Here is a 21,599-nt window from a genome sequence, read left to right on the forward strand (position 1 = left end):
GAAATACGCGATGTAGGTTGAGGGGAGGAAAAATCAAGGGACCAACCAAAAAACATTCCTTTCATGGTCTAGCCTTTTACCTTTATCTCTAGTTATTTTCATTCTAACATCCATGTAATTTATATCCATTAATCTCCATTTTAATTAAAAAAATCAAACCCTTTTTCATCATCTTTTTTGCCAGCAAATTCAATCAATTATTCCTGTCCTACCAGATGAACCTTACAGTCTGGTAGCCTTGGTTTTAAAGGAATCGCTTGAGTAAAATCATGTTGATGTACCCTGAAAACGTCCTGTTTCATGCTGTTATTGAGCGGAGTTACAATCACTACACGATCACTGCAGTTGTAGCATCGTACAGCCGTGAGTTGCGGTTTTCCTTCACGTTCCATTTGATCGACTGAAGAACTAATGGCTGCCGGTGGTAGCAGACACCTGTGAGCCACGTAGCTGAAACCATCGCAGAGTAAAGGAGTAAAATAAAAAATGACAAAAATATACAGTACTTTATGTCCCCATGCAAATATTGCAGTGCTACAGCAGCACTTTCTGTACCTTCCCACCATTAATTCCTACTTTGTCTGAACAGTTCTGTGTCAGTTAAAATTAAAACAAGGATGATATGAGATATCAAGCTGAGATTTGATGTCACTCAAAGGTAATTAAAATGGTTGTTGTGGCAATTATTGAAGCTTAATTGCACAGACTCATCCAGCAAAGTAGACAGTTGATACTTCTATCAAAAGTACTTCATAACGAGAGAGAGAGATATATCACCTCCTCCAGTCAGGAAATGTCATGAATCTCCACAGCATTTGTTTAAAATATAGCTATTTTCCCCTCATTACAACATTTATCATTTCATTCATTTATAACCAATGATTGACACAAAGCAAGAGGTGATTTAAAGCCTATGTTTTATATTTTCTATCAGTGCTTCTTTTACAGTTTACTGAAAGCATCGTGTTCGTTTGAAAACTCCTGACTTATGTTCTCTAACTCTTTGAGGCAAAACCCTGCAGGCAAACAAATTATTTATGCGCTGGTCAGTTATGAGATTTTGGACTTTAATTGTGGATTAGCAGAGAAAAAAACATCCAAAATACAGATTTATTTGCTTAAATTCAGATTTGTGCCCTGGAAATTTTTGCAAATTAGCGCAAATCCTGGAAAGAGACACCCTCATTAGAATATTTTAATATATATTGATTTCAAAGAAGTTTTTTTTTTTTCGATGTGTTTCTTGAATCATGAGCAGGCGTGTTTTGGGGTCACAAATAAAATCTGTTTTTTGGACCAGCAAAATTGTAAATTCAGCCCTGGTTTTATTCCTCTCTAGTTTTTACAGAGGGGATTGTGAAAATATCATTCCTTGGTTGAATTGTAGAAGACTTTATTGATTAAAATCATGGCTAACAGGGATCTTTATAGCTTTTGACAGTATATTTCTGATTTATGGAGCAATAAAGAAGCAATAAAAGCAGATCTCCATAATCCCCCCAGTAAAAGACGTTCCACGAAAAGAAACAAGAATTTTTGGCTTCATTAAATGATCAAATTTCTTTTCAGGGGGATGTATGCTAATCGGTATATATTAAATTAGACAACACCTCATTTTCATGTTTAGATAATTAGAAAATATGTGATCATAAAGTGCAATACAAAGGGGATTTTACGGAGGTGTTGCAACACTATTATTCCAAAAATGACAATATTGCATGTGATCGTTGAAACAGTCTGTTCCATCTGCATTTCAGGATTTTTGCCTTTTTCTGAATTTAGCATTTTTTGATTGTTCCAAAAATGCATTCTTTGGATGTTACAACAGTATATCCTGTGGAGACTATGACACTTTCTCAGGGTTTTTGTCACATCTCTTGACTTCTCTACTGTGATTACAGTCAGATGCTTAAATTAGCTACCAGCGAAGCTAAATGCTACCACGGAGCTAACAACCAACGTAACTCTTCGAACTTCCCGACATGCACTTGAAGTCTGATTAACATTTAGACATACTGAAGCCAACAAACACAAATGCACTTGAGAGATGAATTATAATGTGATTTCTCATTGCATGTAACATTTTAACCAGACAGGAGGGAAACATTGACAGCAAACTTTTTCTTCCCACTATTTGGCTTTCTGACAAGCCTAGCTAGTCAGGATTTACCCAGCTGTAAACCAACAGGATTATTAGTGTAATAATCATTTTCCTTCTCCACATCAACAGCTTTATTTTAATATTTTCTGTCTTTTTTTTAGAATAAATGCAAAAAAGTGCAGGTAAGCCAAGTCCCTGAGTTACTTTTCTGGAACTGTATCGAAGTGAAGCATCATCTGCGGTGAATAGATACTGAAAATGGAATTCTGCGAGCAGGGATGTAAAATAGTTCAATACAGGAAAACGTCCTATGCAAGGAAATGTGGTTCCAGAGATTTCATGAATGTGTGCTGAACAATAACAGAAGTGCTAGACATGGAATGTACGGGGGGAAAAAAAGAGGAAGCAGAAGGGAAATATTATTACGATGGGCATCATGATAAAGACTCATGTAATGCCCTGGTTCTGCTCCACTGAGTTTTTGGAGCTGGAAGGGAGAGTACGCCATACTGCAAATCTTTACATCCAGCCTGAGGCTACAAGCTGAATCGTGACTTTGACAGACCACAGGGGTAAAAAAAAAACAAAAAACCCAAACACTGCAGTAGCTGGACAAATGCACAGGTAACGCCACGTCACTTCTGATGATCACGCAAGGAAAAAAAAACAAATCCACACAGACACAAGTCCATTAATGTGTTGATTTGCAACCCAAGTCTTAATTGCTGTGATGTTGAAGAGGTGTGCAGGGACCCAAGAAGTGAGTAAAAAAGAATAAGAAATGGAGGAAGAAGGAGAATTTAAACATGGCCTCCAGCAAGCAGACTGTATCTGTCTATTTTAATTTGCTTTCCTAATTATCTGATTACTGCCTGTGCCTGTGGATTCCTTCCCTTCTCTAAATATAGGCCCAGATTGTTCCAAAGCTCTGCTCACGAATTCTCTTTGATTGTTAGACGGTGACAACCATCCACATAGTGAACGGAGCCCCCTCCTCAATAAGAAATGGCTTGCTTTGAGATGTTTTTTTAAAGTATTTGTTAATTTGCCTGGAAGGCAGAATAGTTTTCACCTCCTGTCCCACTTGAAAAGCCCTCATCAGACTTTCCAGATTTTATACCCCTGCCCTGTCGTACCCTTTGCTTTATTGTCAACAAAACAGCAAAAGTTCTGTCTCATTAATTATTGCTCGTGCTTCCTCTTTGTGCTGATGTGTCTCAAATGCCACGTTCAGTGGCCATAATAGGGGCTGTGTTGTGCATTTGTCTGAGCTGCAGGGGAGTTTAGCATTAAAGGGAAGACAACAAAGAGAGAGAGAGAAAGAATTAAGAATGAAGCAGTTGGTTAAAGAGGATTTTGCATGATTTTCTAGTTTAAACTAACAATTTCAAGACCATTTGATGCTACACTGCTGCTTTTAATTCGTCTTAGTGTTGAAACTCTGCAGTTTGATCCGTACACAAAACTCTTGCTCGATTTTTGCACTGTTTTCAGGTGCGAGATGCCAGCTTGGAATTCTCAGTGCTGAAGCTAAGAAGAGGAAAAGAGAAAAGCAAATGATGTATTTGCACCAAGCGCCCTCGGGCACAAACCTGGCCCAACCATGCTGCAGTGCCATTTTCGGACGCCAGAAAACATTCCATACACCAAAAAAAGGCTGGTTCTTGGTCATTGCCAACACCGGCCGCCACCTCTTCCCAGGCTTGCGTCACCTCTGAGGGGATCGGTGGATTTCTACTGCTCCCGTATATGACGTGTTTGCGCATCTTCACTTGGCACACATGGAGGTCTGCCTCCAGATGTGGAGTGATCCATTCAAATGCGTCCGCCATTGAAACTGTATACACGCCAAGTCTGGGCTTTAAAGGGGATGACATGAAGCTCTCTGACTGGTTAGATTGATGTCATGATCAAAACACACCTGTGGAGTAATTAGGTGTGTAAGGGGTGCCTCTTTGTGCCCATGGTTTGCGCTCCGATTACGCGGCCTCTAAGTACCAAAACTAGGCAGAACAAGCCCCAAATGGACAAAGTACTTAGTACATAGTACATAGTGGACATGGTACATAGTGGGCATGGTACATAGTGGGCATGGTACATAGTGGGCATGGTACATAGTGGGCATGGTACATAGTGGGCATGGTACATAGTGGGCATGGTACATAGCGTCATCTGCCAACTGCCTGGTGCCGTGGATCGCTTAAATAGGTTCCACAGACTGAAGGAAAGTGTTTATGTTGTTTACAGCTGTTTTGAAAAAATATTTGGACATTAGATTTTCTTTCACAGGTGAATGCTGGCCTACTGTCGTCGTCCAAGCAGTGCTCCTTTTAACCCTAACCAAGTGTTTTTGGGCCGAAGCTTACATAGAAAAAATTTGGCCTAACTTTTTCTTTTTAATGTGTGGTTTGGAGGACTTTGTGAAGCCCAATTCTCAAATTAACAATTTTGAAAGCATTTTTTTTTTTTTTATTACCACCGGTCTCTCCCAAGGGCGCTGCTGCTGCTGCTGCTCAGAAAACGACTTAATGCTGCTTTAAGGGTGACAAGACGAGCGTGTAAATGGCAGCTGCTAATGCTTGTCAAAGAAAATTTAGGTCAACATGCAGTCGTCCCCCTGAGTGAGAGCGAAGTCCGAATCTGCTTAGATTTATGTGTCACATTCCTCCTCTTTTATTTTGCCAGCGCTCATTGATTTCCCATAACCTCAAGTTTTGATTGATAAGCCGGGCACATCCATCTATTAGCTTCCCTCCCTCCATAGCAACTTGTCTAGATGAAAGGGACAGAATCCCTTTGCAGTGGGAGTCTGCATATGTGCGCTCGGAGGCAGCTGCCTGTCTGCCATTGTCTAGACAGAGTCATGTGGCTGCATACTGAGAGAGGAGGTGACATGCCCAAAGCTGCCTGTGTTGATAATTCTCTGGGACGCGCATTTGGTGTGACAGAGACCTACGAGTTGCTGCAGAACTTGACAAAAAAAGAAGAAAATGTGGGATTTAAAGTGCAGATCAGCTTTTCAGCATTAAAAGACTCGACAAACATAATGGCAATGAGTTAAGGGGATTATGATTAAAAGGCTGGGAAAGTTTTATACAATGCTATCAACTGTATGCATACTCCACTGTGTCGTCGTTGGGTGTTTTCCACCACGCCAGGCAGAACTGATGTCATAAAGTACTCATTATTCACTGTATGTAAAACCAGATACTTTCAATGTTTCTGCATGAAAAGTCTTGACACACTTTCCCTCGCTACAACTTCTCAATCCTCTGCATCTCCTCTCCATCTTTAATGGAATCACCGCATACACTATTCCCCGTCAAACCCCCAGAATGCCTTGCTGTCTGTATGCCCTCTGGTTATGGCTGTGCCACGCTATAATGCCCCCCCCCTTATCTGACACACAGTTATGCAAATATTAGGTTCCACCCGAATATCTGGTGACAGGAGTTTCTCCCGCTCTCTCCTTCCTCCCTGATTATGCGGCGATATGCAGGCCCGCTCGGTCTGGAATAGACTACTTGCGTATAATTGTGATTAGTCATATCTCGTGTTCTCAGTGATGTAAAACCCATCACCGGCTGGTCTTTATTGTCAACGTGCGTGTTTCCATTTGCGTGCGTGACATACTGATGGACATTTGAGACGGTTGGAAAAATCCTTTTCATGCCTCCAGTTGCAGATGATATGCTGCGCACTGCTAATGGTGACTTGTTGATGCTAAAAAAAGAAAGAAAAAAAAACATAAATTATCAGCCAGACGGGTAAAGTGATAATTATTTAGATCCAAAAAACACCACTTAAATGTACTGGTTTTTCATTCTGGGTCCTGTTGAATGAAAGTAGGAAAAATTAGTAAATAAAATACAATAGAAACTGGCCCGGAGCAGCACAGAAATCCACACAGTCAGACCTGCAAATGTAGATTGGCAGGCTGAATGGAAACCAATCATTAATCTTAACCCGTAACTCAGGTGATTTGCCTGGCAGCAGTCAGATTGTAAATCTATGACATATCCTGTCACGGAGGCTGACAGATAGTATAAAAATTAAAAACAATGCCCCTAAAAATGAGGTAAAAGGCAATTTCACATTTATAATTGAGCTGCTAAATACTCCAAGTGCTTCAGGACTTGCTAACTTCTTTCTACATATGATTCTTCGAGGTGGTGACGGTGATAACTGTGGTTAGAAATGAAGGTTTGCAGGCCAGAAAACCAAAACATTGAGCAAAAATTGTCGAATATGCTCAAAAGATGGGAGAGATTCTGTAAAATGGGGGTATTTTCAGAATCCACGAGGCCAGTCATGTGACTTTAGTGGACCAGGTCACATTGTGAAGGAAGACGACAAAGGTCGGTAGGTGATACTGATGCACAAACCCGCTCTGAGGCTGGAACCCAGGGAAGGTCAGGATTGGCAGTGGTCAGACTAATCTTTTTATTTCCCGTACCATGCCCTGAGGAATACCCATGTCTGGGTTGAAACCAGTTCCTCTTTATTGACATGCCTTGACAAAATTAAAAGCAAACTCTATCCATGACTCTGTGTGAGCTGGTACCTGAAGTAACCCAGTGGCTTTCCCTTTATGAACTGATTTCTGTAACTTCCAAGACCATACCGGAACAACTTCCCCTTGTTCTCAACCAATCAGCCAAACAAGTTACCGTATTTTCCGGACTACAAGTCACAAAAACACACATAAGTCGCACTGGAGTTTAAGTCGCATTTTTTGCGGGTTATTTATTTTACAAAATACATCAAAAATAGACATTTCACCTTGGAAGGGAGGTTAACATTAATAAAATAACAGAGAACAGGCTGAATGGCTGTAAGATATGCCAACATAAACAACATTCAGCGAAACGAAAAATAAACATGAACGGAAAAAGTGTCCGCACGAACATACGGTAATAAACAGGTAGAGCATAAAGAACAAAACAACTACTGTGCTTTTACATTGATAAGAGCTCGCAATCACTCCACATCGCTAAAGCCGTTGAACTTCTCCAGTCCCTAACAAGCTTCTCACTTACTCCGAACTTCCTGTCTGCTGCTCGATTGCTGTTTTCAGCTGCAAATCTCACAACTTGCAGCTTGAAGTCCGCGGAATATGAGTTTCTTTTTGGCGGCATTTTTGTTTAGTGGCGATCGGTAAGCTAATGTTTATTTTATTTGTTTTAATTTTAAATTGTTACAGAGTAGGAGATATCGGCGCGTAACTCTAGAGCGCCCCCTCATGGCTGTCTGTGATTTTATTTTATTTTTTCACCCATATTTAGGTCACTCTGGAGTATAAGTCGCAGGACCAGCCAACCTATGTAAAAAAGTGCGACTTATACTCCGGAAAATATGGTACATATTTTGGTAGTTTCATTGTTCATGTCATAAGAACAGGGCCTCCTGTCCCCCCCCCCCCTCTCTCTCTCTCTTTGAGCAGGTTGAGTAAAGATATCCATCTGTCTCTCATTACAACCCTCTGCTTGTCTGTGTAGGTTCTCATTCATCCAGGTCATCGTAGATCGAAGCGAAGTAAAATCTGGTCAACTGGACGTAAGTTTATCTTGAAGACGTTTCACCTCTCATCCGAGAGGCTTCTTCAGTTCTAGTGAAGAGTGTGGAAACTCCAGCTTATAAACCTATGTGGGAGTGGTCAGTGCTATTGTGGTGGAAACGACCCTCCCGAGACTCACCTGGCCTCTCCAAACGACAGTCGTTGTGCGGTGTCAGGGAGTTTCAGGGGTGGTCGTTGGGGGGTTTCACCGACCACTCAGATGCTAATGGGCTGTGCTGGCATCAGCCGTTCCACATGGGTCTTTCAGCTGAACTCTTTGGGGAAGCTTTGAAAGGACTTGGTTGTAAATAGGTGAAAGGAAATGTCGCAGTCCACCTCCTCTGTTCAAAGATGGTTTCTCTATCCTGACGTGGATGGCTTCTTTAACTCCTCTTTCAAACCATCTGTCCTCTCTGTCGAGAAGTGTGTGGTGGTCGGTGAAACCCCCCAACGACCACCCCTGAAACTCCCTGACACCGCACAACGACTGTCGTTTGGAGAGGCCAGGTGAGTCTCGGGAGGGTCGTTTCCACCACAATAGCACTGACCACTCCCACATAGGTTTATAAGCTGGAGTTTCCACACTCTTCACTAGAACTGAAGAAGCCTCTCGGATGAGAGGTGAAACGTCTTCAAGATAAACTTACGTCCAGTTGACCAGATTTTACTTCGCTTCGATCTACGATGACCTGGATGAATGAGAACCTACACAGACATCTTGCCGAACACTATGGGAAGGACATCCTTAGTGTGGTGCGGGAATGCGAAAGGACTGCAAGGAAAATCGCAGACTACAGGAACCATCTACGTTTCAACCTCCGATGCCGCCAACACAACCTCATTCCCACTAGCCTACTACTAGGATCCACCGTGAGGGGCCACAGGGCCAGCAAGATTTTGGAACGGGCCCAAAATCAGCTTCTCAACGAGAGAGTGAGACAGGTCCATTTCACCATCGAGGGACTAAAGAGCAAGCTAGATCACCTTAATCAAGAGTTAACGCCTTTTTTGCCACCCGCCATCTTGGACAAAGTCACCTCCTTCGTTGGGACAGCCCAACTATCTCAACATCAGAAGAGCAAGGAGAGGCAAAAAAGGAAATTCGCTCGCCTCCAGTCTCGCCTCGACCGGGAACGAGAAGCAGAAGGCCCAACCCCAGCGGACTCACAGGACAGGTGGATAAGGAACTTATCCAACAGGGAGCTCACCAGTCCTGAGAAACGCGTCCTTGCCAAAGGAATGAACTTTGCTGTCACCCCGAAACATCTCCCGACTGTGGACCTCATCACTGCCACAGAATCCGCCATCAAGAAGAACAACCTCTCCACCACAGAAGCAGATGAACTACGACTCAAGGTCACAGCGGCCCTCTCCGAAGCGAAGGTCCCCTCTGCCAACCTCTCGGTCCAGGAAAGGAAGGCCTTGAATGCACTGAGCAAAGATGAGAACATCACCATCCTTCCGGCTGACAAAGGAAGATGCACGGTGGTCCTTGACACAACTGACTACCAGAACAAGATCAGTTCTCTTCTCAGTGACATTCACACATATGAGACCTTAAAACGCGACCCCACCAGCAGCTACAAGAAGAAAGTGGTGGAACACCTACAGAAGCTGCAAAAAGGGGGAAATCATCAACCGCTTGGAGTATCACCGCCTGTACCCCGGAGACGCAGTTCCACGGATTTACGGCCTCCCCAAAATCCACAAGGAAGGTGCCCCGCTCCGACCCATTGTCAGCAGCATAAACTCCGTGACGTACAACATCGCCAAACACGTCGCCACCATCTTAGCCCCCTTGGTAGGGAAAACCCCCCACCACGTCCAGAATTCCATGGACTTCGTGAACAAGGTTAGAGAACTCAAGCTGGACCCAGATGAGACCATGGTGTCCTACGATGTGACCTCCTTGTTCACCTGCGTCCCTACCGTGGAGGCTGTAGAAACAGTGAAGAAACGCCTACAGCTGGACAACACCCTCAGCAACAGGACCAACCTCAATCCGGACCAAATCTGCCAACTTCTGGACCTTTGCCTGAACACAACCTACTTCCAGTACAGAGGGAAGTTTTTCAGGCAAAAACACGGCTGTGCCATGGGTTCTCCCGTATCTCCTATCGTGGCCAACCTATACATGGAAGAGGTGGAACAGAGGGCCCTGACTTCCTTCAGTGGACCCTCCCCCACCCACTGGTTCCGATACGTTGATGACACCTGGGTGAAGATCAAGATTCAGGAGGTACAACCGTTTACAGCACACATCAACTCGGTAGACGTCAACATCAAGTTCACCAGAGAGGATGTGAAAGACAACCATCTGCCCTTTTTGGACTGTGACGTCTACATTCAAGAGGACAGGAGCCTGAGGGTGGATGTGTACAGGAAACCCACCCACACTGACCAATACTTGCTTTTTGACTCTCACCATCCTCTGGAACACAAGTTAGGTGTCATCAGGACGCTGCAACACCGAGCGGAGACCATCCCCACCAGCGTCCAAGGCCGGAAAAAAGAACAGCAGCATCTGAAAAGAGCACTTAAAACTTGTGGCTTCCCAGACTGGACCTTTGTAAAATCCTCTTCCAGGTCCAGAAAGGAGGAGAGCTCCAGGAGGAGGGAAGATGAAGAAGGCAGGAGAAAAAACATAGTGATCCCCTATGTGGCAGGGGTTTCTGAGAAATTAAGGAGAATCTATAATAAGCACCGCATCCCTGTGTCTTTTAAACCAGACAACACTCTGAGACAAAGACTGGTTCACCCCAAAGATCCCACCCCTCACAGCCAGAAAAGCAATCTGGTATACGCTGTCAGATGCAGTGAGGCCTGCACGGATCTCTACATAGGGGAAACCAAACAGCCCCTCAACAAGCGCATGGCCCAACATAGAAGAGCCAACTCTGGAGGACAGGACTCAGCGGTTTTCCTCCACCTCAAGGAGGAAAGCCACTCCTTCCAGGACGACCATGTCCAAATTCTCGACAGAGAGGACAGATGGTTTGAAAGAGGAGTTAAAGAAGCCATCCACGTCAGGATAGAGAAACCATCTTTGAACAGAGGAGGTGGACTGCGACATTTCCTTTCACCTATTTACAACCAAGTCCTTTCAAAGCTTCCCCAAAGAGTTCAGCTGAAAGACCCATGTGGAACGGCTGATGCCAGCACAGCCCATTAGCATCTGAGTGGTCGGTGAAACCCCCCAACGACCACCCCTGAAACTCCCTGACACCGCACAACGACTGTCGTTTGGAGAGGCCAGGTGAGTCTCGGGAGGGTCGTTTCCACCACAATAGCACTGACCACTCCCACATAGGTTTATAAGCTGGAGTTTCCACACTCTTCACTAGAACTGAAGAAGCCTCTCGGATGAGAGGTGAAACGTCTTCAAGATAAACTTACGTCCAGTTGACCAGATTTTACTTCGCTTCGAACCCTCTGCTTTCAAACCAAGGTTTATAATGAAATGAACATTAAAAAGTCATGACTGGTCACTTTTCACAGGTCTGAGTCTCTTCTTGGAATTGGCTGTGTTTATACTTGTAGTTTTCATGGTCTTTGAGCCAGCAGACTGGAGATTGTGTCAGCTGCAGCTATATTGCTAATTTGCCTTTGCATTACTTGACAGGATATGAAAACGCCAGCTTCAAATACATTCAAGGACTTGACAAGATACTTTTGAACATGACTAGAATCTTTGCGTTTAACGGCTGCCCAACCCCCCAAAACAACCCTCCCTCCTCACCCCCTTTCACACCCAATCGTCGGTGGAAGAAGCTGATTACATTTGGCTACACAAACCATAAAGATTTCACATGCAAACCAACAGAAACAAAACACTCCACAGGCTGTAAATACTACAAAGGGACCCTGACTCAGACCTTGCCTCAGTCTTGCCCTGCCTGGGTCGTAGTCTTGAATTGGTCTCGCCCTGCTTTGGTCTCAGTCTTGTCTTGATCTCGACCTCTGAACGGCTTGGTCTTGTCTTGGTCCCCATTGAGGTGGTCTGGACTGCAACACTATTGAAAAGTCTATGATTGAAGGCCATAATCAGAGCAAACTCTGAGATTCACATTAAGCTGACAGCGCACCGTAACTTTGCCATTCCTATTCTGATAAAGAATATAGCCTTCATACTTGTCCTTTTTTTTAAAATATGTTCTCATGTCCCCATCTGCTATCCTTCCACTATTAATTAGAACTTGAATTTCTATGACCCGATCCCTGTGGTCCAAGGTTATAACTGCTATAACAAGAGTGGGTGAGAACCATCTTTTTACTTTCCTCCCCTTCCCTCACCCACACACACAAACTCCATCTCTCCAGAGGAGTAGTGATCTGTGACTCCTCAGTGTTCTGCCCACATCTTAGATGACAGTCCACACAACACGTCCGTCGCTCCAGTCAGGGTTCCACATGATCGGCCGTAGCGGCACTGTACAGCAAACAGCCCAACTGTGGACGGACAGAAACAGGCCACATCCCCCACTGAATCTTACACTGTCACACTCCGACTGGGCCTCACATGAACAAATACATCTGCCACTTTGTCCCCAGGCGTTTTCACAACTTTCGTACAACTTGAAGCATTTTCCCCTCGGGTTGGTTTGTTTTCGTATTGATAAAGATCAAAGAAAGTCAAAATGTGTACTGAAGTTGTCATTCTGACGACATCATGGATTTTTCAGGGTTGGGAGATGTCTTTGAAGTAGCAACGCTCATCCTGACTTTGACCTTTTGGACATAATGTCATCACTTTCATACTGTTGCTAGCCAGAAACCTTGTTTGCCCAATAACAATAAGCTTGACCTTTGACTTTCGACTGACAAAATCACCCTCAAGTCCCAGTGGATGTCTGGGGTGTCCATCCATCTGTACCATTTTAGCTCATGCAATCTATCAGGATCTTCCTTTTTTAATGTCCACTCACACTCTTTTCGTGGTCCAAGGTTACATCGCCTCACATGAATGAGGAATCTCTGTAAAGCCTCGACGGAATTTCTTCAAATTTGGTCCTTATGTCCACGAGGACTCGAGGATGAACTGTAAAGTGTTGTGGTGGACAAAGGTCAAGATCAGTGTGGATGGGAGAGACTGGGGTTTATTGGAGGAGTCTAGATGTCCTCTGGACGGAGACTCTGTCCCATCTCATTCCACTGGAACTTATGGATGGACTGCAAGGATTTTGGTAGTTAAAGGTCACTGTCACCTTACAGGAATGAGATATCTCTATAATGCCTTGAGGGAATTTCTCCAAATTTGGCACAAATGTCCACTGGGACTCATGGATGAACTGGAAAGATTTTGGTTGTCAAAGTCATTGTCAGTAGGAGGAACCAGGGTTTGTTGGAGGACTCATTTTTGGACTGTTTTGAATGCTGATGCATTTGCTCTTCGTCAACATATCATAAAGAACTAGTTAGAAACATAGAGACTATTATTACTTTATTGGCCTGCTGACGGCAGAGTTTATCTACTTTTCTATCTGTGTGGTACGGTTAATCTGCATGTATTTAATAATTCTGTAATTTAACTGTTTTAAAGAAGGAATACATAAAGTATAATAGCATTTCTCCTCTCTTGGACAGAACTGGTAATTTATCAGAGAAAATCGGTGTAATTCAAAGATTCTGGCATCGAGATCATTTTTCTTGGATCACAGCATTGGCTCGGATTGATGGGAGGCATAAATTTGTGTCAGAATGCATTTATAAATGAGTCCCCACTACACTCATTAGGATGTAAGAGAAATACTGCGATGTGGAATGCCGGAGAAGGTGTGAATTCACTCTGCAGTTTTGCTGATTATATGGAAGCTGAGGGAGACGTTATTCTCCATAGATCAGATCAAGCGTTTCATGAAACATGTGTTTCGTCTGCGATTCCAATGTGTGTGTCCCAGATGTAAATGTGTACATTTATATCTCTATAATTTAAAACCTGAGACATTTCTCCTCGCTTATTATCAGCAGAGGAAGGAGCGAAGGCCAGATTCAATTTGAGGAGAGGTAGTGGATCATGAAGGCATTTCACCATTCTGGAACAAATTTGATATCCGTCTGGAAGTCAGGACCCAGAACGGTGTTGTCAGAAAAAGTAAAAAGTTGCTTTATTTGCTATTCCGACTCCAATTTCTTATCATTGCTCAAACTTTCCTTTTTTGATCTTATCACTTCTTTTTCATGCAAGTCTTACCTCTCTTTCACCATTTTCCAGTAAATCCTCACGACTCGACTAGCATATCATCCCGCTGACAAATTACAACTCTAGTAGATTTCCAGTGAAGTAACATTCTGATCTCCTCCCGTTCTTATATTGAACTTATACAGTATTTCCTCCAGTGCGTGTTTTTTTTTTTTTTTTTTTTTTTTCGGTCGAATTTCATAAATGAATTCACCTCCTCCTTTTAACTGGAGGCTACAGCTGTGTTCTCCAATTTAGCCTTTAATTAATACTCAAAAGTAACATAACCACATATTAAAGAACTAGTTTGACATTCTGGGGAAATAAGTTGGAAAAGATGATTGATACCACACTCAGCTTTTTCCATTAAATAAAAAGCTACTGCCAGCAGTTAGCATGATGGCAGAAAAGAGGGGATACCACTTGGCCGGACTCGGTTTGCAAAATAAATGTATTTAGCAATACTTTAATGCTTTGTTATCAACAGAAGCAGATCATGGCAAGGCAGGTCGAAAAGAAAGGGGGGTGATGATTCCCTGTTTTATTTTGCATATTGAGAATTAAGTAAGAAAAAAATGAAAAATGCTGAGATTAAAGATGACATGTTTTAGATTAAAGCAGAAATATTATTTTCAAATGTGCGTTTCTATTCTGAACACATAATGTTCACTCCTTTCCAAGTCCTACTGGATACTTATGTTTTTGCACTGTGAAAGAAAGTATTTCTTTATTACTAAACCGAATTCGAACCGAAGTACTTCACTAACTTTGCTTCCACTGTTTTGTCTACGCAGTCATAAATACGAACAGAAGTGCTTGGTTTTAATCTTGAAACACCATATTTATATTTGACAATTTGACTTGTTCTCAAAATGACATATTGATTTAATTCACAATGATTAAATTCTTAACACGTAGCGTTTATGAAAAATTTAACAGACTTTGTTCGCCAGCAGTGTCAGCTTGTGTTTTCCCCTACACTCAGCAATGACGCTTTTAACAATGTTAGCATGCTAACAATGTTAGCATGCTAACATTGTTAGCTCCAGGCTTACTTACTGTAGTTGTCTCAAATAGAACACTACAAAAACAAAAGTGGCCTTTAAGAATGGGTTCAGTGTTCTCCAGGAGTACCAGCTAGCTAGTCCCACGGTGACAAGTTGCTACAGTACGTCATTATGGATACAGCCATGAAAAAAAGCAGAATAAAACCCTTTTAATTCCACCAATTTTTGTTGATATTAAACAAATGAAAACTAATATTTGCTTTGGATATGGTAGAAGGTGGATTGTATTACGTTGACACAGCACTAAGATAGCTGTTTCCTCTTGTTTTGCTTCGCTAGCATCATATAAAAGTGGTAGCAATCATCTCTGCTAACTCCCCGTAAAAGTATTTCACTCAAATGTCAAAAGTAGTCAACATTTAAAGTATTTATTGCTCTGTTACAGTGCATCTGTGTGGTATTTTTCTCTATTTTTAACCAATATCTGCCCATTCAAATCCATCTTTCTACCTGCCAGGAGATGGAGTGGAGCATCAGGTTGGCATGGTGCCTGGGAAACAGCGAGAGGGAAACAGAGTAGCAGAAAAAAGATGGAGTGAGAAGAGAGCAGGAAGCTGCCGCTGGGAGTCAGATGATGCAAAATGAAAGCCTGACAACAGGACAGAAAGCGTGGAAATAAAAAAAAAAGAACTAGTGAGTGAGATGTGTTTAACAGCAGGAGTTTGTGTAGGAGTGACGGGAGAGCCCGCGGGGCCTCGAGGTAATCTGCAGGTTCACGCGTTAGCTCTCCAGGACCTTACAGGTGCGCCGCAGCGATGAGGCAATTGTTGCTTCTTCTTTTTTTATCCACTCTCACATTCAGAGGAGCTCACAAAGACATGGAAACAGGTGGGCTTTCACAACAGATGATGCGGTCAGCTCCTCATTTTAGCATCTTAAAATGTTCAATGAAGACAAGCAACAAATTTTTCTCCCCTCACATCTCCTTGCACTTCTTTTTTCTCTGTAGCTGTGTTAGCTAGCACTAGCAATGAAGCGTATGTAGAAATGTGAGAGACCTATAAAATGCCCTTGTCTGTATGTCCTCATGCAGGTTTCATAAATACTGCAGTATGCCTGTGTTTTTGTTTACCTCCATAGTCACCTTGCTCCTAATGGCTCACTAACTTAGAAGGAAAAGCCTAAAAATTTCATAAAGGTTCCTGCACTGTGATGTGCCCCACCGTCCCCCTTTCATCTTGTCTCCTTCTATTGTTCCTTCTATTGCGAGAGATGAAAAACAATTATATTTAATCATCTCATTCTCCTTTTGCAAACAATTAGATTATGGTTTTGTTTTCTTTCAATTTAATAAGGGAATCTGACACCATTCTTCCCCACAATCCGCATACATTACGGAGACAGCCGAGCATGCCTCTGTTAATAGGAATTGACAGGAGCTACTGCAGAAATAACACCAGCACACTTCTCTGGAGTCTCGGGCCCCACCCAAAACACTGCGCTTCCTCGCACACACTCTTACACACACTCACACTGGCATACACATGCACGCACAGCACCATCGCTGTGCTACAGCAGTGGGACATCCACAAGACATCCTCATCAATTATGAAGGAGCTCTGAGTACCATCTATTACACCCAATCAGCTGGAGAAATCACTGTTTTACCACCATTAGCATTCCTCTATTCATTAGGAAACCACACACACACACACATGCCGACAACATGCTCGATAAGCCAGGGTGAATACGGAGGAACTAGAGAGGTTTCAGAATGCAAAAGAAACCATTTCCAGTCCCTAGTTTATTCATGACCTGAATAGCATGCTTGCACAAACAAGCCCTGACTAATGTTAATTAAGCAGAAAAGAGGCTTGTTAGAGAGGAAGAGAGAAAATGGATTAATCCAAGGACAGCTGGAAGGAAACATTCGATTAGAGGCGTTATAAGAAAAACAATGCAAAACTTTCATGTTGCGAAGGTGAGGGAAGCCAGATAAGTGCAGTATCCAATGCTAATTAGCTTGCTGGACAGGGGCAGAAATCCGTCACATGACTTGACCTGAGTCACAAGTACGACAGGCGATCTGTCAGAGTGATTTTATGTAGCATTTTAGCTAGTAATTATTGTTATTGTAGTAGTGTGCTGCAAGGATGATGTATTTCTTGTTGGCCAACATTGAAGTTAGCATTGCCAATAGGTCCCTCAGCCAAAAGCTTTTTTCGGGGGCGTTTTGATATCTTGACAAAAAATAAGCTGTGTGACAACCAAATGTTTATAAGACGACACTCTTGACTAATGAAGATAGAGTTTCTGATTCGTGAAGCGCACATGCAGGTTTAAGAAGTACAAGGAAATGGTATGCCACGAAGGAATGACACAACATCTGCATGACTTCAATGTAACCGCAACTCGCTTTGTACTTTGTTTTGACATCAAAATGGGGGCAGAAATATTGTAGGTCCCTGAGCAGTACAACAGCTACACTGACCAGGTTTGTTGCTTGAGACAAATGTCTTCACCTGGGATGTATCTCTTTTGCGGGAGGTCTTTGTTTTCCACTTAAACTACCACGAAATGACCCTCCTTTTATAGCAACGGAACCTCCATAGAACTGGCTCCATTTGTGATGTAAGGCGGGTGGAACAAACAGAGCCATCGTTGCGGCTCAAAACCCTGCGTTGCAGACAGTGTATTTTAAGCGCACGGCAGCCGTCCGTGAAGGTCTGCACATTTGCTTAGTCTTCGTAGCTCCCCGTTAAGACTGCCTTGACGAGTAGCTTCATTGTCCTGGAGCGTACTGCCCTCTTTCATCTTCATGATCAGGTGCATGGCCGGCAGGAACAGCGACAGTCACACTTGACTTGACTCCCTCCTGTCTAGACTTCAAAGCTGCCAGTGCTCCGGCCGGTCATGGATGACTCTGCAGGCCATTCCTTCGTCTGAATTTCTGATTAGTTACGTTGGTTTTCTTCATAGAAAGTGTTGAAGCAGCTTCCAAGAGACCTCTGTCAAACGTCCCTGTTGGGCAAAAGACAAGCAGCATATCAAACGTGTTCTTATGCCCTAATCGGGCTGTAACATCACTCGTATGCTGCAACTACCTGAATTCACTCACTGTACTTACGGCTGGGTGTGTTGGGTGTGTGCCTGTGCCCCCGTAACCTCTTCCAAAGAAGCGTACCGTGCCACATTGTCATCACACTAGCCGAACCCTGCTTGGACACAGCGCGGAACACCTTGTCTGAGTCACCCTTAACAGAAGATTACATAATTGCTGAGTTCTTCTTTCTTGGGTGAAAGGAAGCAGTCCTTCCATCCCAATGCTTCCCCCTTGCCCCGCTACATCATTCAGTGCGTGCAACGTCTACTACTGCTCTACTACCATGTCTCGATCTGCCTTAAGTGCTGGGGTGTCATCAGCTTTAGCCACAAGCACCAGGAACCAAAAAAGCAAACTCGCACAATAGCAGGAAGGAATCAATTTGGTGGTCCAATGACATGGACACATGTTGGGTAGTGGCTCTGTCCATAGCCATTTTCCAGCTGCTAATCCATTTCCCTCCAAGGCATCAACATCAGATACTTGCTTGTACCTTGAAAATGAAAATGGACAATCGATTAAATAAGTGAGACTGAGCTGAAGGTGCAGCGGTGGAGGCAAAGATGGAAAGTTACATTGAAAGGGAGTTCACTCTGTCGCCATTCTTGAAGAAGAATTGAAGGTCCATGAGCAGGCGAGCTGTCAAGCTGCATTTTTGATGCAGCTGTGTTGTGCTTCATTATGCATGCCATATTGAACCAAACCAATAGGTAATCAAGGGGAATCAAATATTCATTGCAACACATTTCGCCAGAGGCCACAGACCAACCCTAGTTGGGGGGGGGGGGGGTAAGATACTTCGTAGCCAACAAATCTCATCAGCGCATGAGATGCAAAGGTGGACGTAGAAGGAACAACGTGATATGCTGGAGTGCAAATGACGGTCAATTCAAAGACCTTTTCTGACCCTTCCTATTAACTCTTCAACACCTTTTACTGTAGTGTTACCTTGTTATGCTGTAAACTCAGGTGTGCTTTATTTGGCCAAACACAGACCTGTAATAGAGATCTCCCCTCGTCGGACAAGTCCAGGAAGGTGTCTTTCCGCTTAATGGGTCTGCTGTGTGCTGAAAAACAGAAAGTTGACGTCTATGAAGCCAGAACGAGTCTATCAACGCTGCTTTTCTCTCCACCTGTCCCTTCTTTCTCTCTCTAACTACGTCTCGCTAGACTACTTGCCCCTCACCCTTGGTCTATCTCTTTTATATCCTCTAGTGGGAAATCAACCACATGCAAGTAAACAAAGTAACACAAACACACATGCACACACACTCACAGGTGCTTGCGCACACTGTTGTGCAGCACCGTGGGGCTGAAAGAAACTTCTATCAGCGCAGCTTTGTCTTTCAGGTGGTAATTAGCAGTCATTGTTGTTGCTCTGCTAATCACAAATCTCACATACCAATGGGGGTCATTATCTCGCCATCAGGGAGGGGAAAAAAAGAGACCAGCCGGGCTCAGAGAAGATCCTTAGAGGTGTGTGTGTGTGTGTGTGTGTGTGTGAGTGTGAGTGTGTGTGTGTGTTATGATGGAGTTCAAAGCCTTATCAAATAAAATGGGAGATTGGATCTTTTTCAATCATTTGCATATAGACGGGCTTAATATCAATTATGAGATGGGATTCTGTGATTGTTTCATCCTCCGGCTAATTGCACCTTCAGACTTATAGACACATTAGTCAGAGAATAGCTTTGAGCCGAGCTACTTCGTGAACAAATCGCTACAAAAACACAGTGAAAACAAAGTTGTTCAAAGTATTAAACAAAGCTGTATTCGCTCAACAATGAACAGAACAAAGTAATGTAGTTTCCCCCCTTGTTGTATATCAGGAAATGCTATTCTAAATGAAAAAAGGGGATGTTAAAAAAAATGAGGCAATAGTGAACAGATGGTGTGGTCTGGTTTTAAATCTGTTAATGTTCATTCACATTGTCCCATTTTTTTTCTCTGAAGAAAAATGTGCCAGACGAATCATTTTTAAGGTTATTATTGCATAAAAACTGAAGCATAAACTTGCAAAAAAATACTATTTTTTTCCACCAACAATCAATGCAGTGTAAATTGAAAAGGGGTTATGAGTTATCGAGTTCTCCATCTTTCTTTCCAGGGAATGCAACAGCACATCTGTTTTGTTTTGTTTTTTTCCCCACCTTTAAAGTTGAATATTTTGGTTCACTCTTCATAGATCGTGTTTCCTTTTGAAGCATCTACAAAGAGTCCAATCGTCAGGACCAGAACTAAACGGGGTTGGATAATTACATTTCAAGGGGCCTAACACACAACTCAGAATGAATGCTAATGCAAACATGTTCGGCGTGTCAAGTTCATGGGTAAGTTAATTTTTGTGATCATGTTTTAAAACTGGTACTTAGTAGAAACAGGGTTGGGAGTCCCTCCCAGTGCTCTCCTGAACAACCCTACTCTTTGCCTACATTTTTTCCCTGCACATTCGTTGTTGTAATTTGAAGCGTAGAAGAGTAGCGAGAGGCAGACACTATTATGACAAAGATAAATCATGATATGCAAGTATTTACTTATAGCATTAGCAGGAAAAGGTGTACATAAGACAGTGAGTCTAGTCACCATTTCCTCAGTCTAACGTCTTTAGCTGTAAAATGCGCCACCATGTTCACCAGCTAACGTCATCCAACTTTGTTTGTCTGGTGTCTGTCTGGTGCTAGTTGTAGCTACAATGTTAGCTAACTCTTCTGGTGCAAAACAAAGCATACTGTGTTAGATCACATTTTTTTTTTGTCTTGTGTTGTGTAACTTAAAGTGTTAGCTAACTTTGCCTGGTGCCTGGTGCTCAGCAAAGCATACAGTGTAAGCTTAACTTTGTCCAGGGCTGAGTGTGTCAAGTAATTGCAAACTTTGTCTGGTTTTTAGTGTAGCATACAGTGGTAGCCAACTTTATCTGGTACTACACATGGTGTATGCTTTTGGCCAACATGTCTGTCTGGTGCTTTGCGTATCATACAGTGCTAGCTAACGTTAGCTCTCTCTTATAAAGCATATCATACGGTTTAAGCACAAGACAGAAAACGTTCGCTAAGTGTATCATAAAGTGTTAGCTAACAATGTCTGTCTGACGCCTCGCATATCATATCACTGACTGTCTTGTTAAATGTAGCATACAGTGTTAGCTTAACTTTGTCTAGCGCCGGTGTGGTGCTTGGCAGAGCACAAAGTGGAAGCTAATTTAACATCAAACATTCAATGACAGTAACAAATGCACCTAAAGGACAATTCAAGAGCCCAGATTCACTTTTTCAGTATTTGTACACATATACTTCTGATGTACTTACTAACATACTGTTAAATGAGAAAATCATTTTGATGTGTGGTCTTGTGATTCAACAAGCTTAAAAGAAAATATTTAGCTGTAAAAGGGGCACAAAAGGGCCTCTTTGATATTGAACGCATAAATTTGCAAAGAAATAAAGAAATTAATATGAAACAAAATCTAGCTCAGCGACAGCTATTTGATGACGAGCAGGGTTCATGTTGACTCACCGTCAGCACTTATGAAAATATAATGAGACGTATTTACCGTGTGAATGAGGGTTTGGAGTGTCAAACGCGAAAGATACCAAACACACAAGGACAACTAAACTTCAGAGGACGGCGCCTCTGCTGCTCTATGCATCTTTAAC

General features: G+C 42.8%; 1 long non-coding RNA gene across 2 annotated transcripts in view; it reads left to right on the top strand.

Annotated features, from left to right (window-relative positions):
- LOC147238765 (uncharacterized) overlaps positions 1-20,270 on the top strand; it is a 303,515-nt gene extending 283,245 nt beyond the window's left edge. For both annotated transcript variants that reach the window (XR_015111870.1, XR_015111871.1), the window contains one exon: positions 20,132-20,270. This is a non-coding gene — a long non-coding RNA (uncharacterized LOC147238765). The remainder of the gene's footprint in view (positions 1-20,131) is intronic.
- Positions 20,271-21,599: the final 1,329 nt, after the last annotated feature.

Source organism: Aulostomus chinensis, chromosome 24 (assembly GCF_037954235.1).
Source record: "Aulostomus chinensis isolate RoL2024-O1b breed Wild chromosome 24, RoL_Achi_v1.0, whole genome shotgun sequence".
Classification (NCBI taxonomy): domain Eukaryota; kingdom Metazoa; phylum Chordata; class Actinopteri; order Syngnathiformes; family Aulostomidae; genus Aulostomus; species Aulostomus chinensis.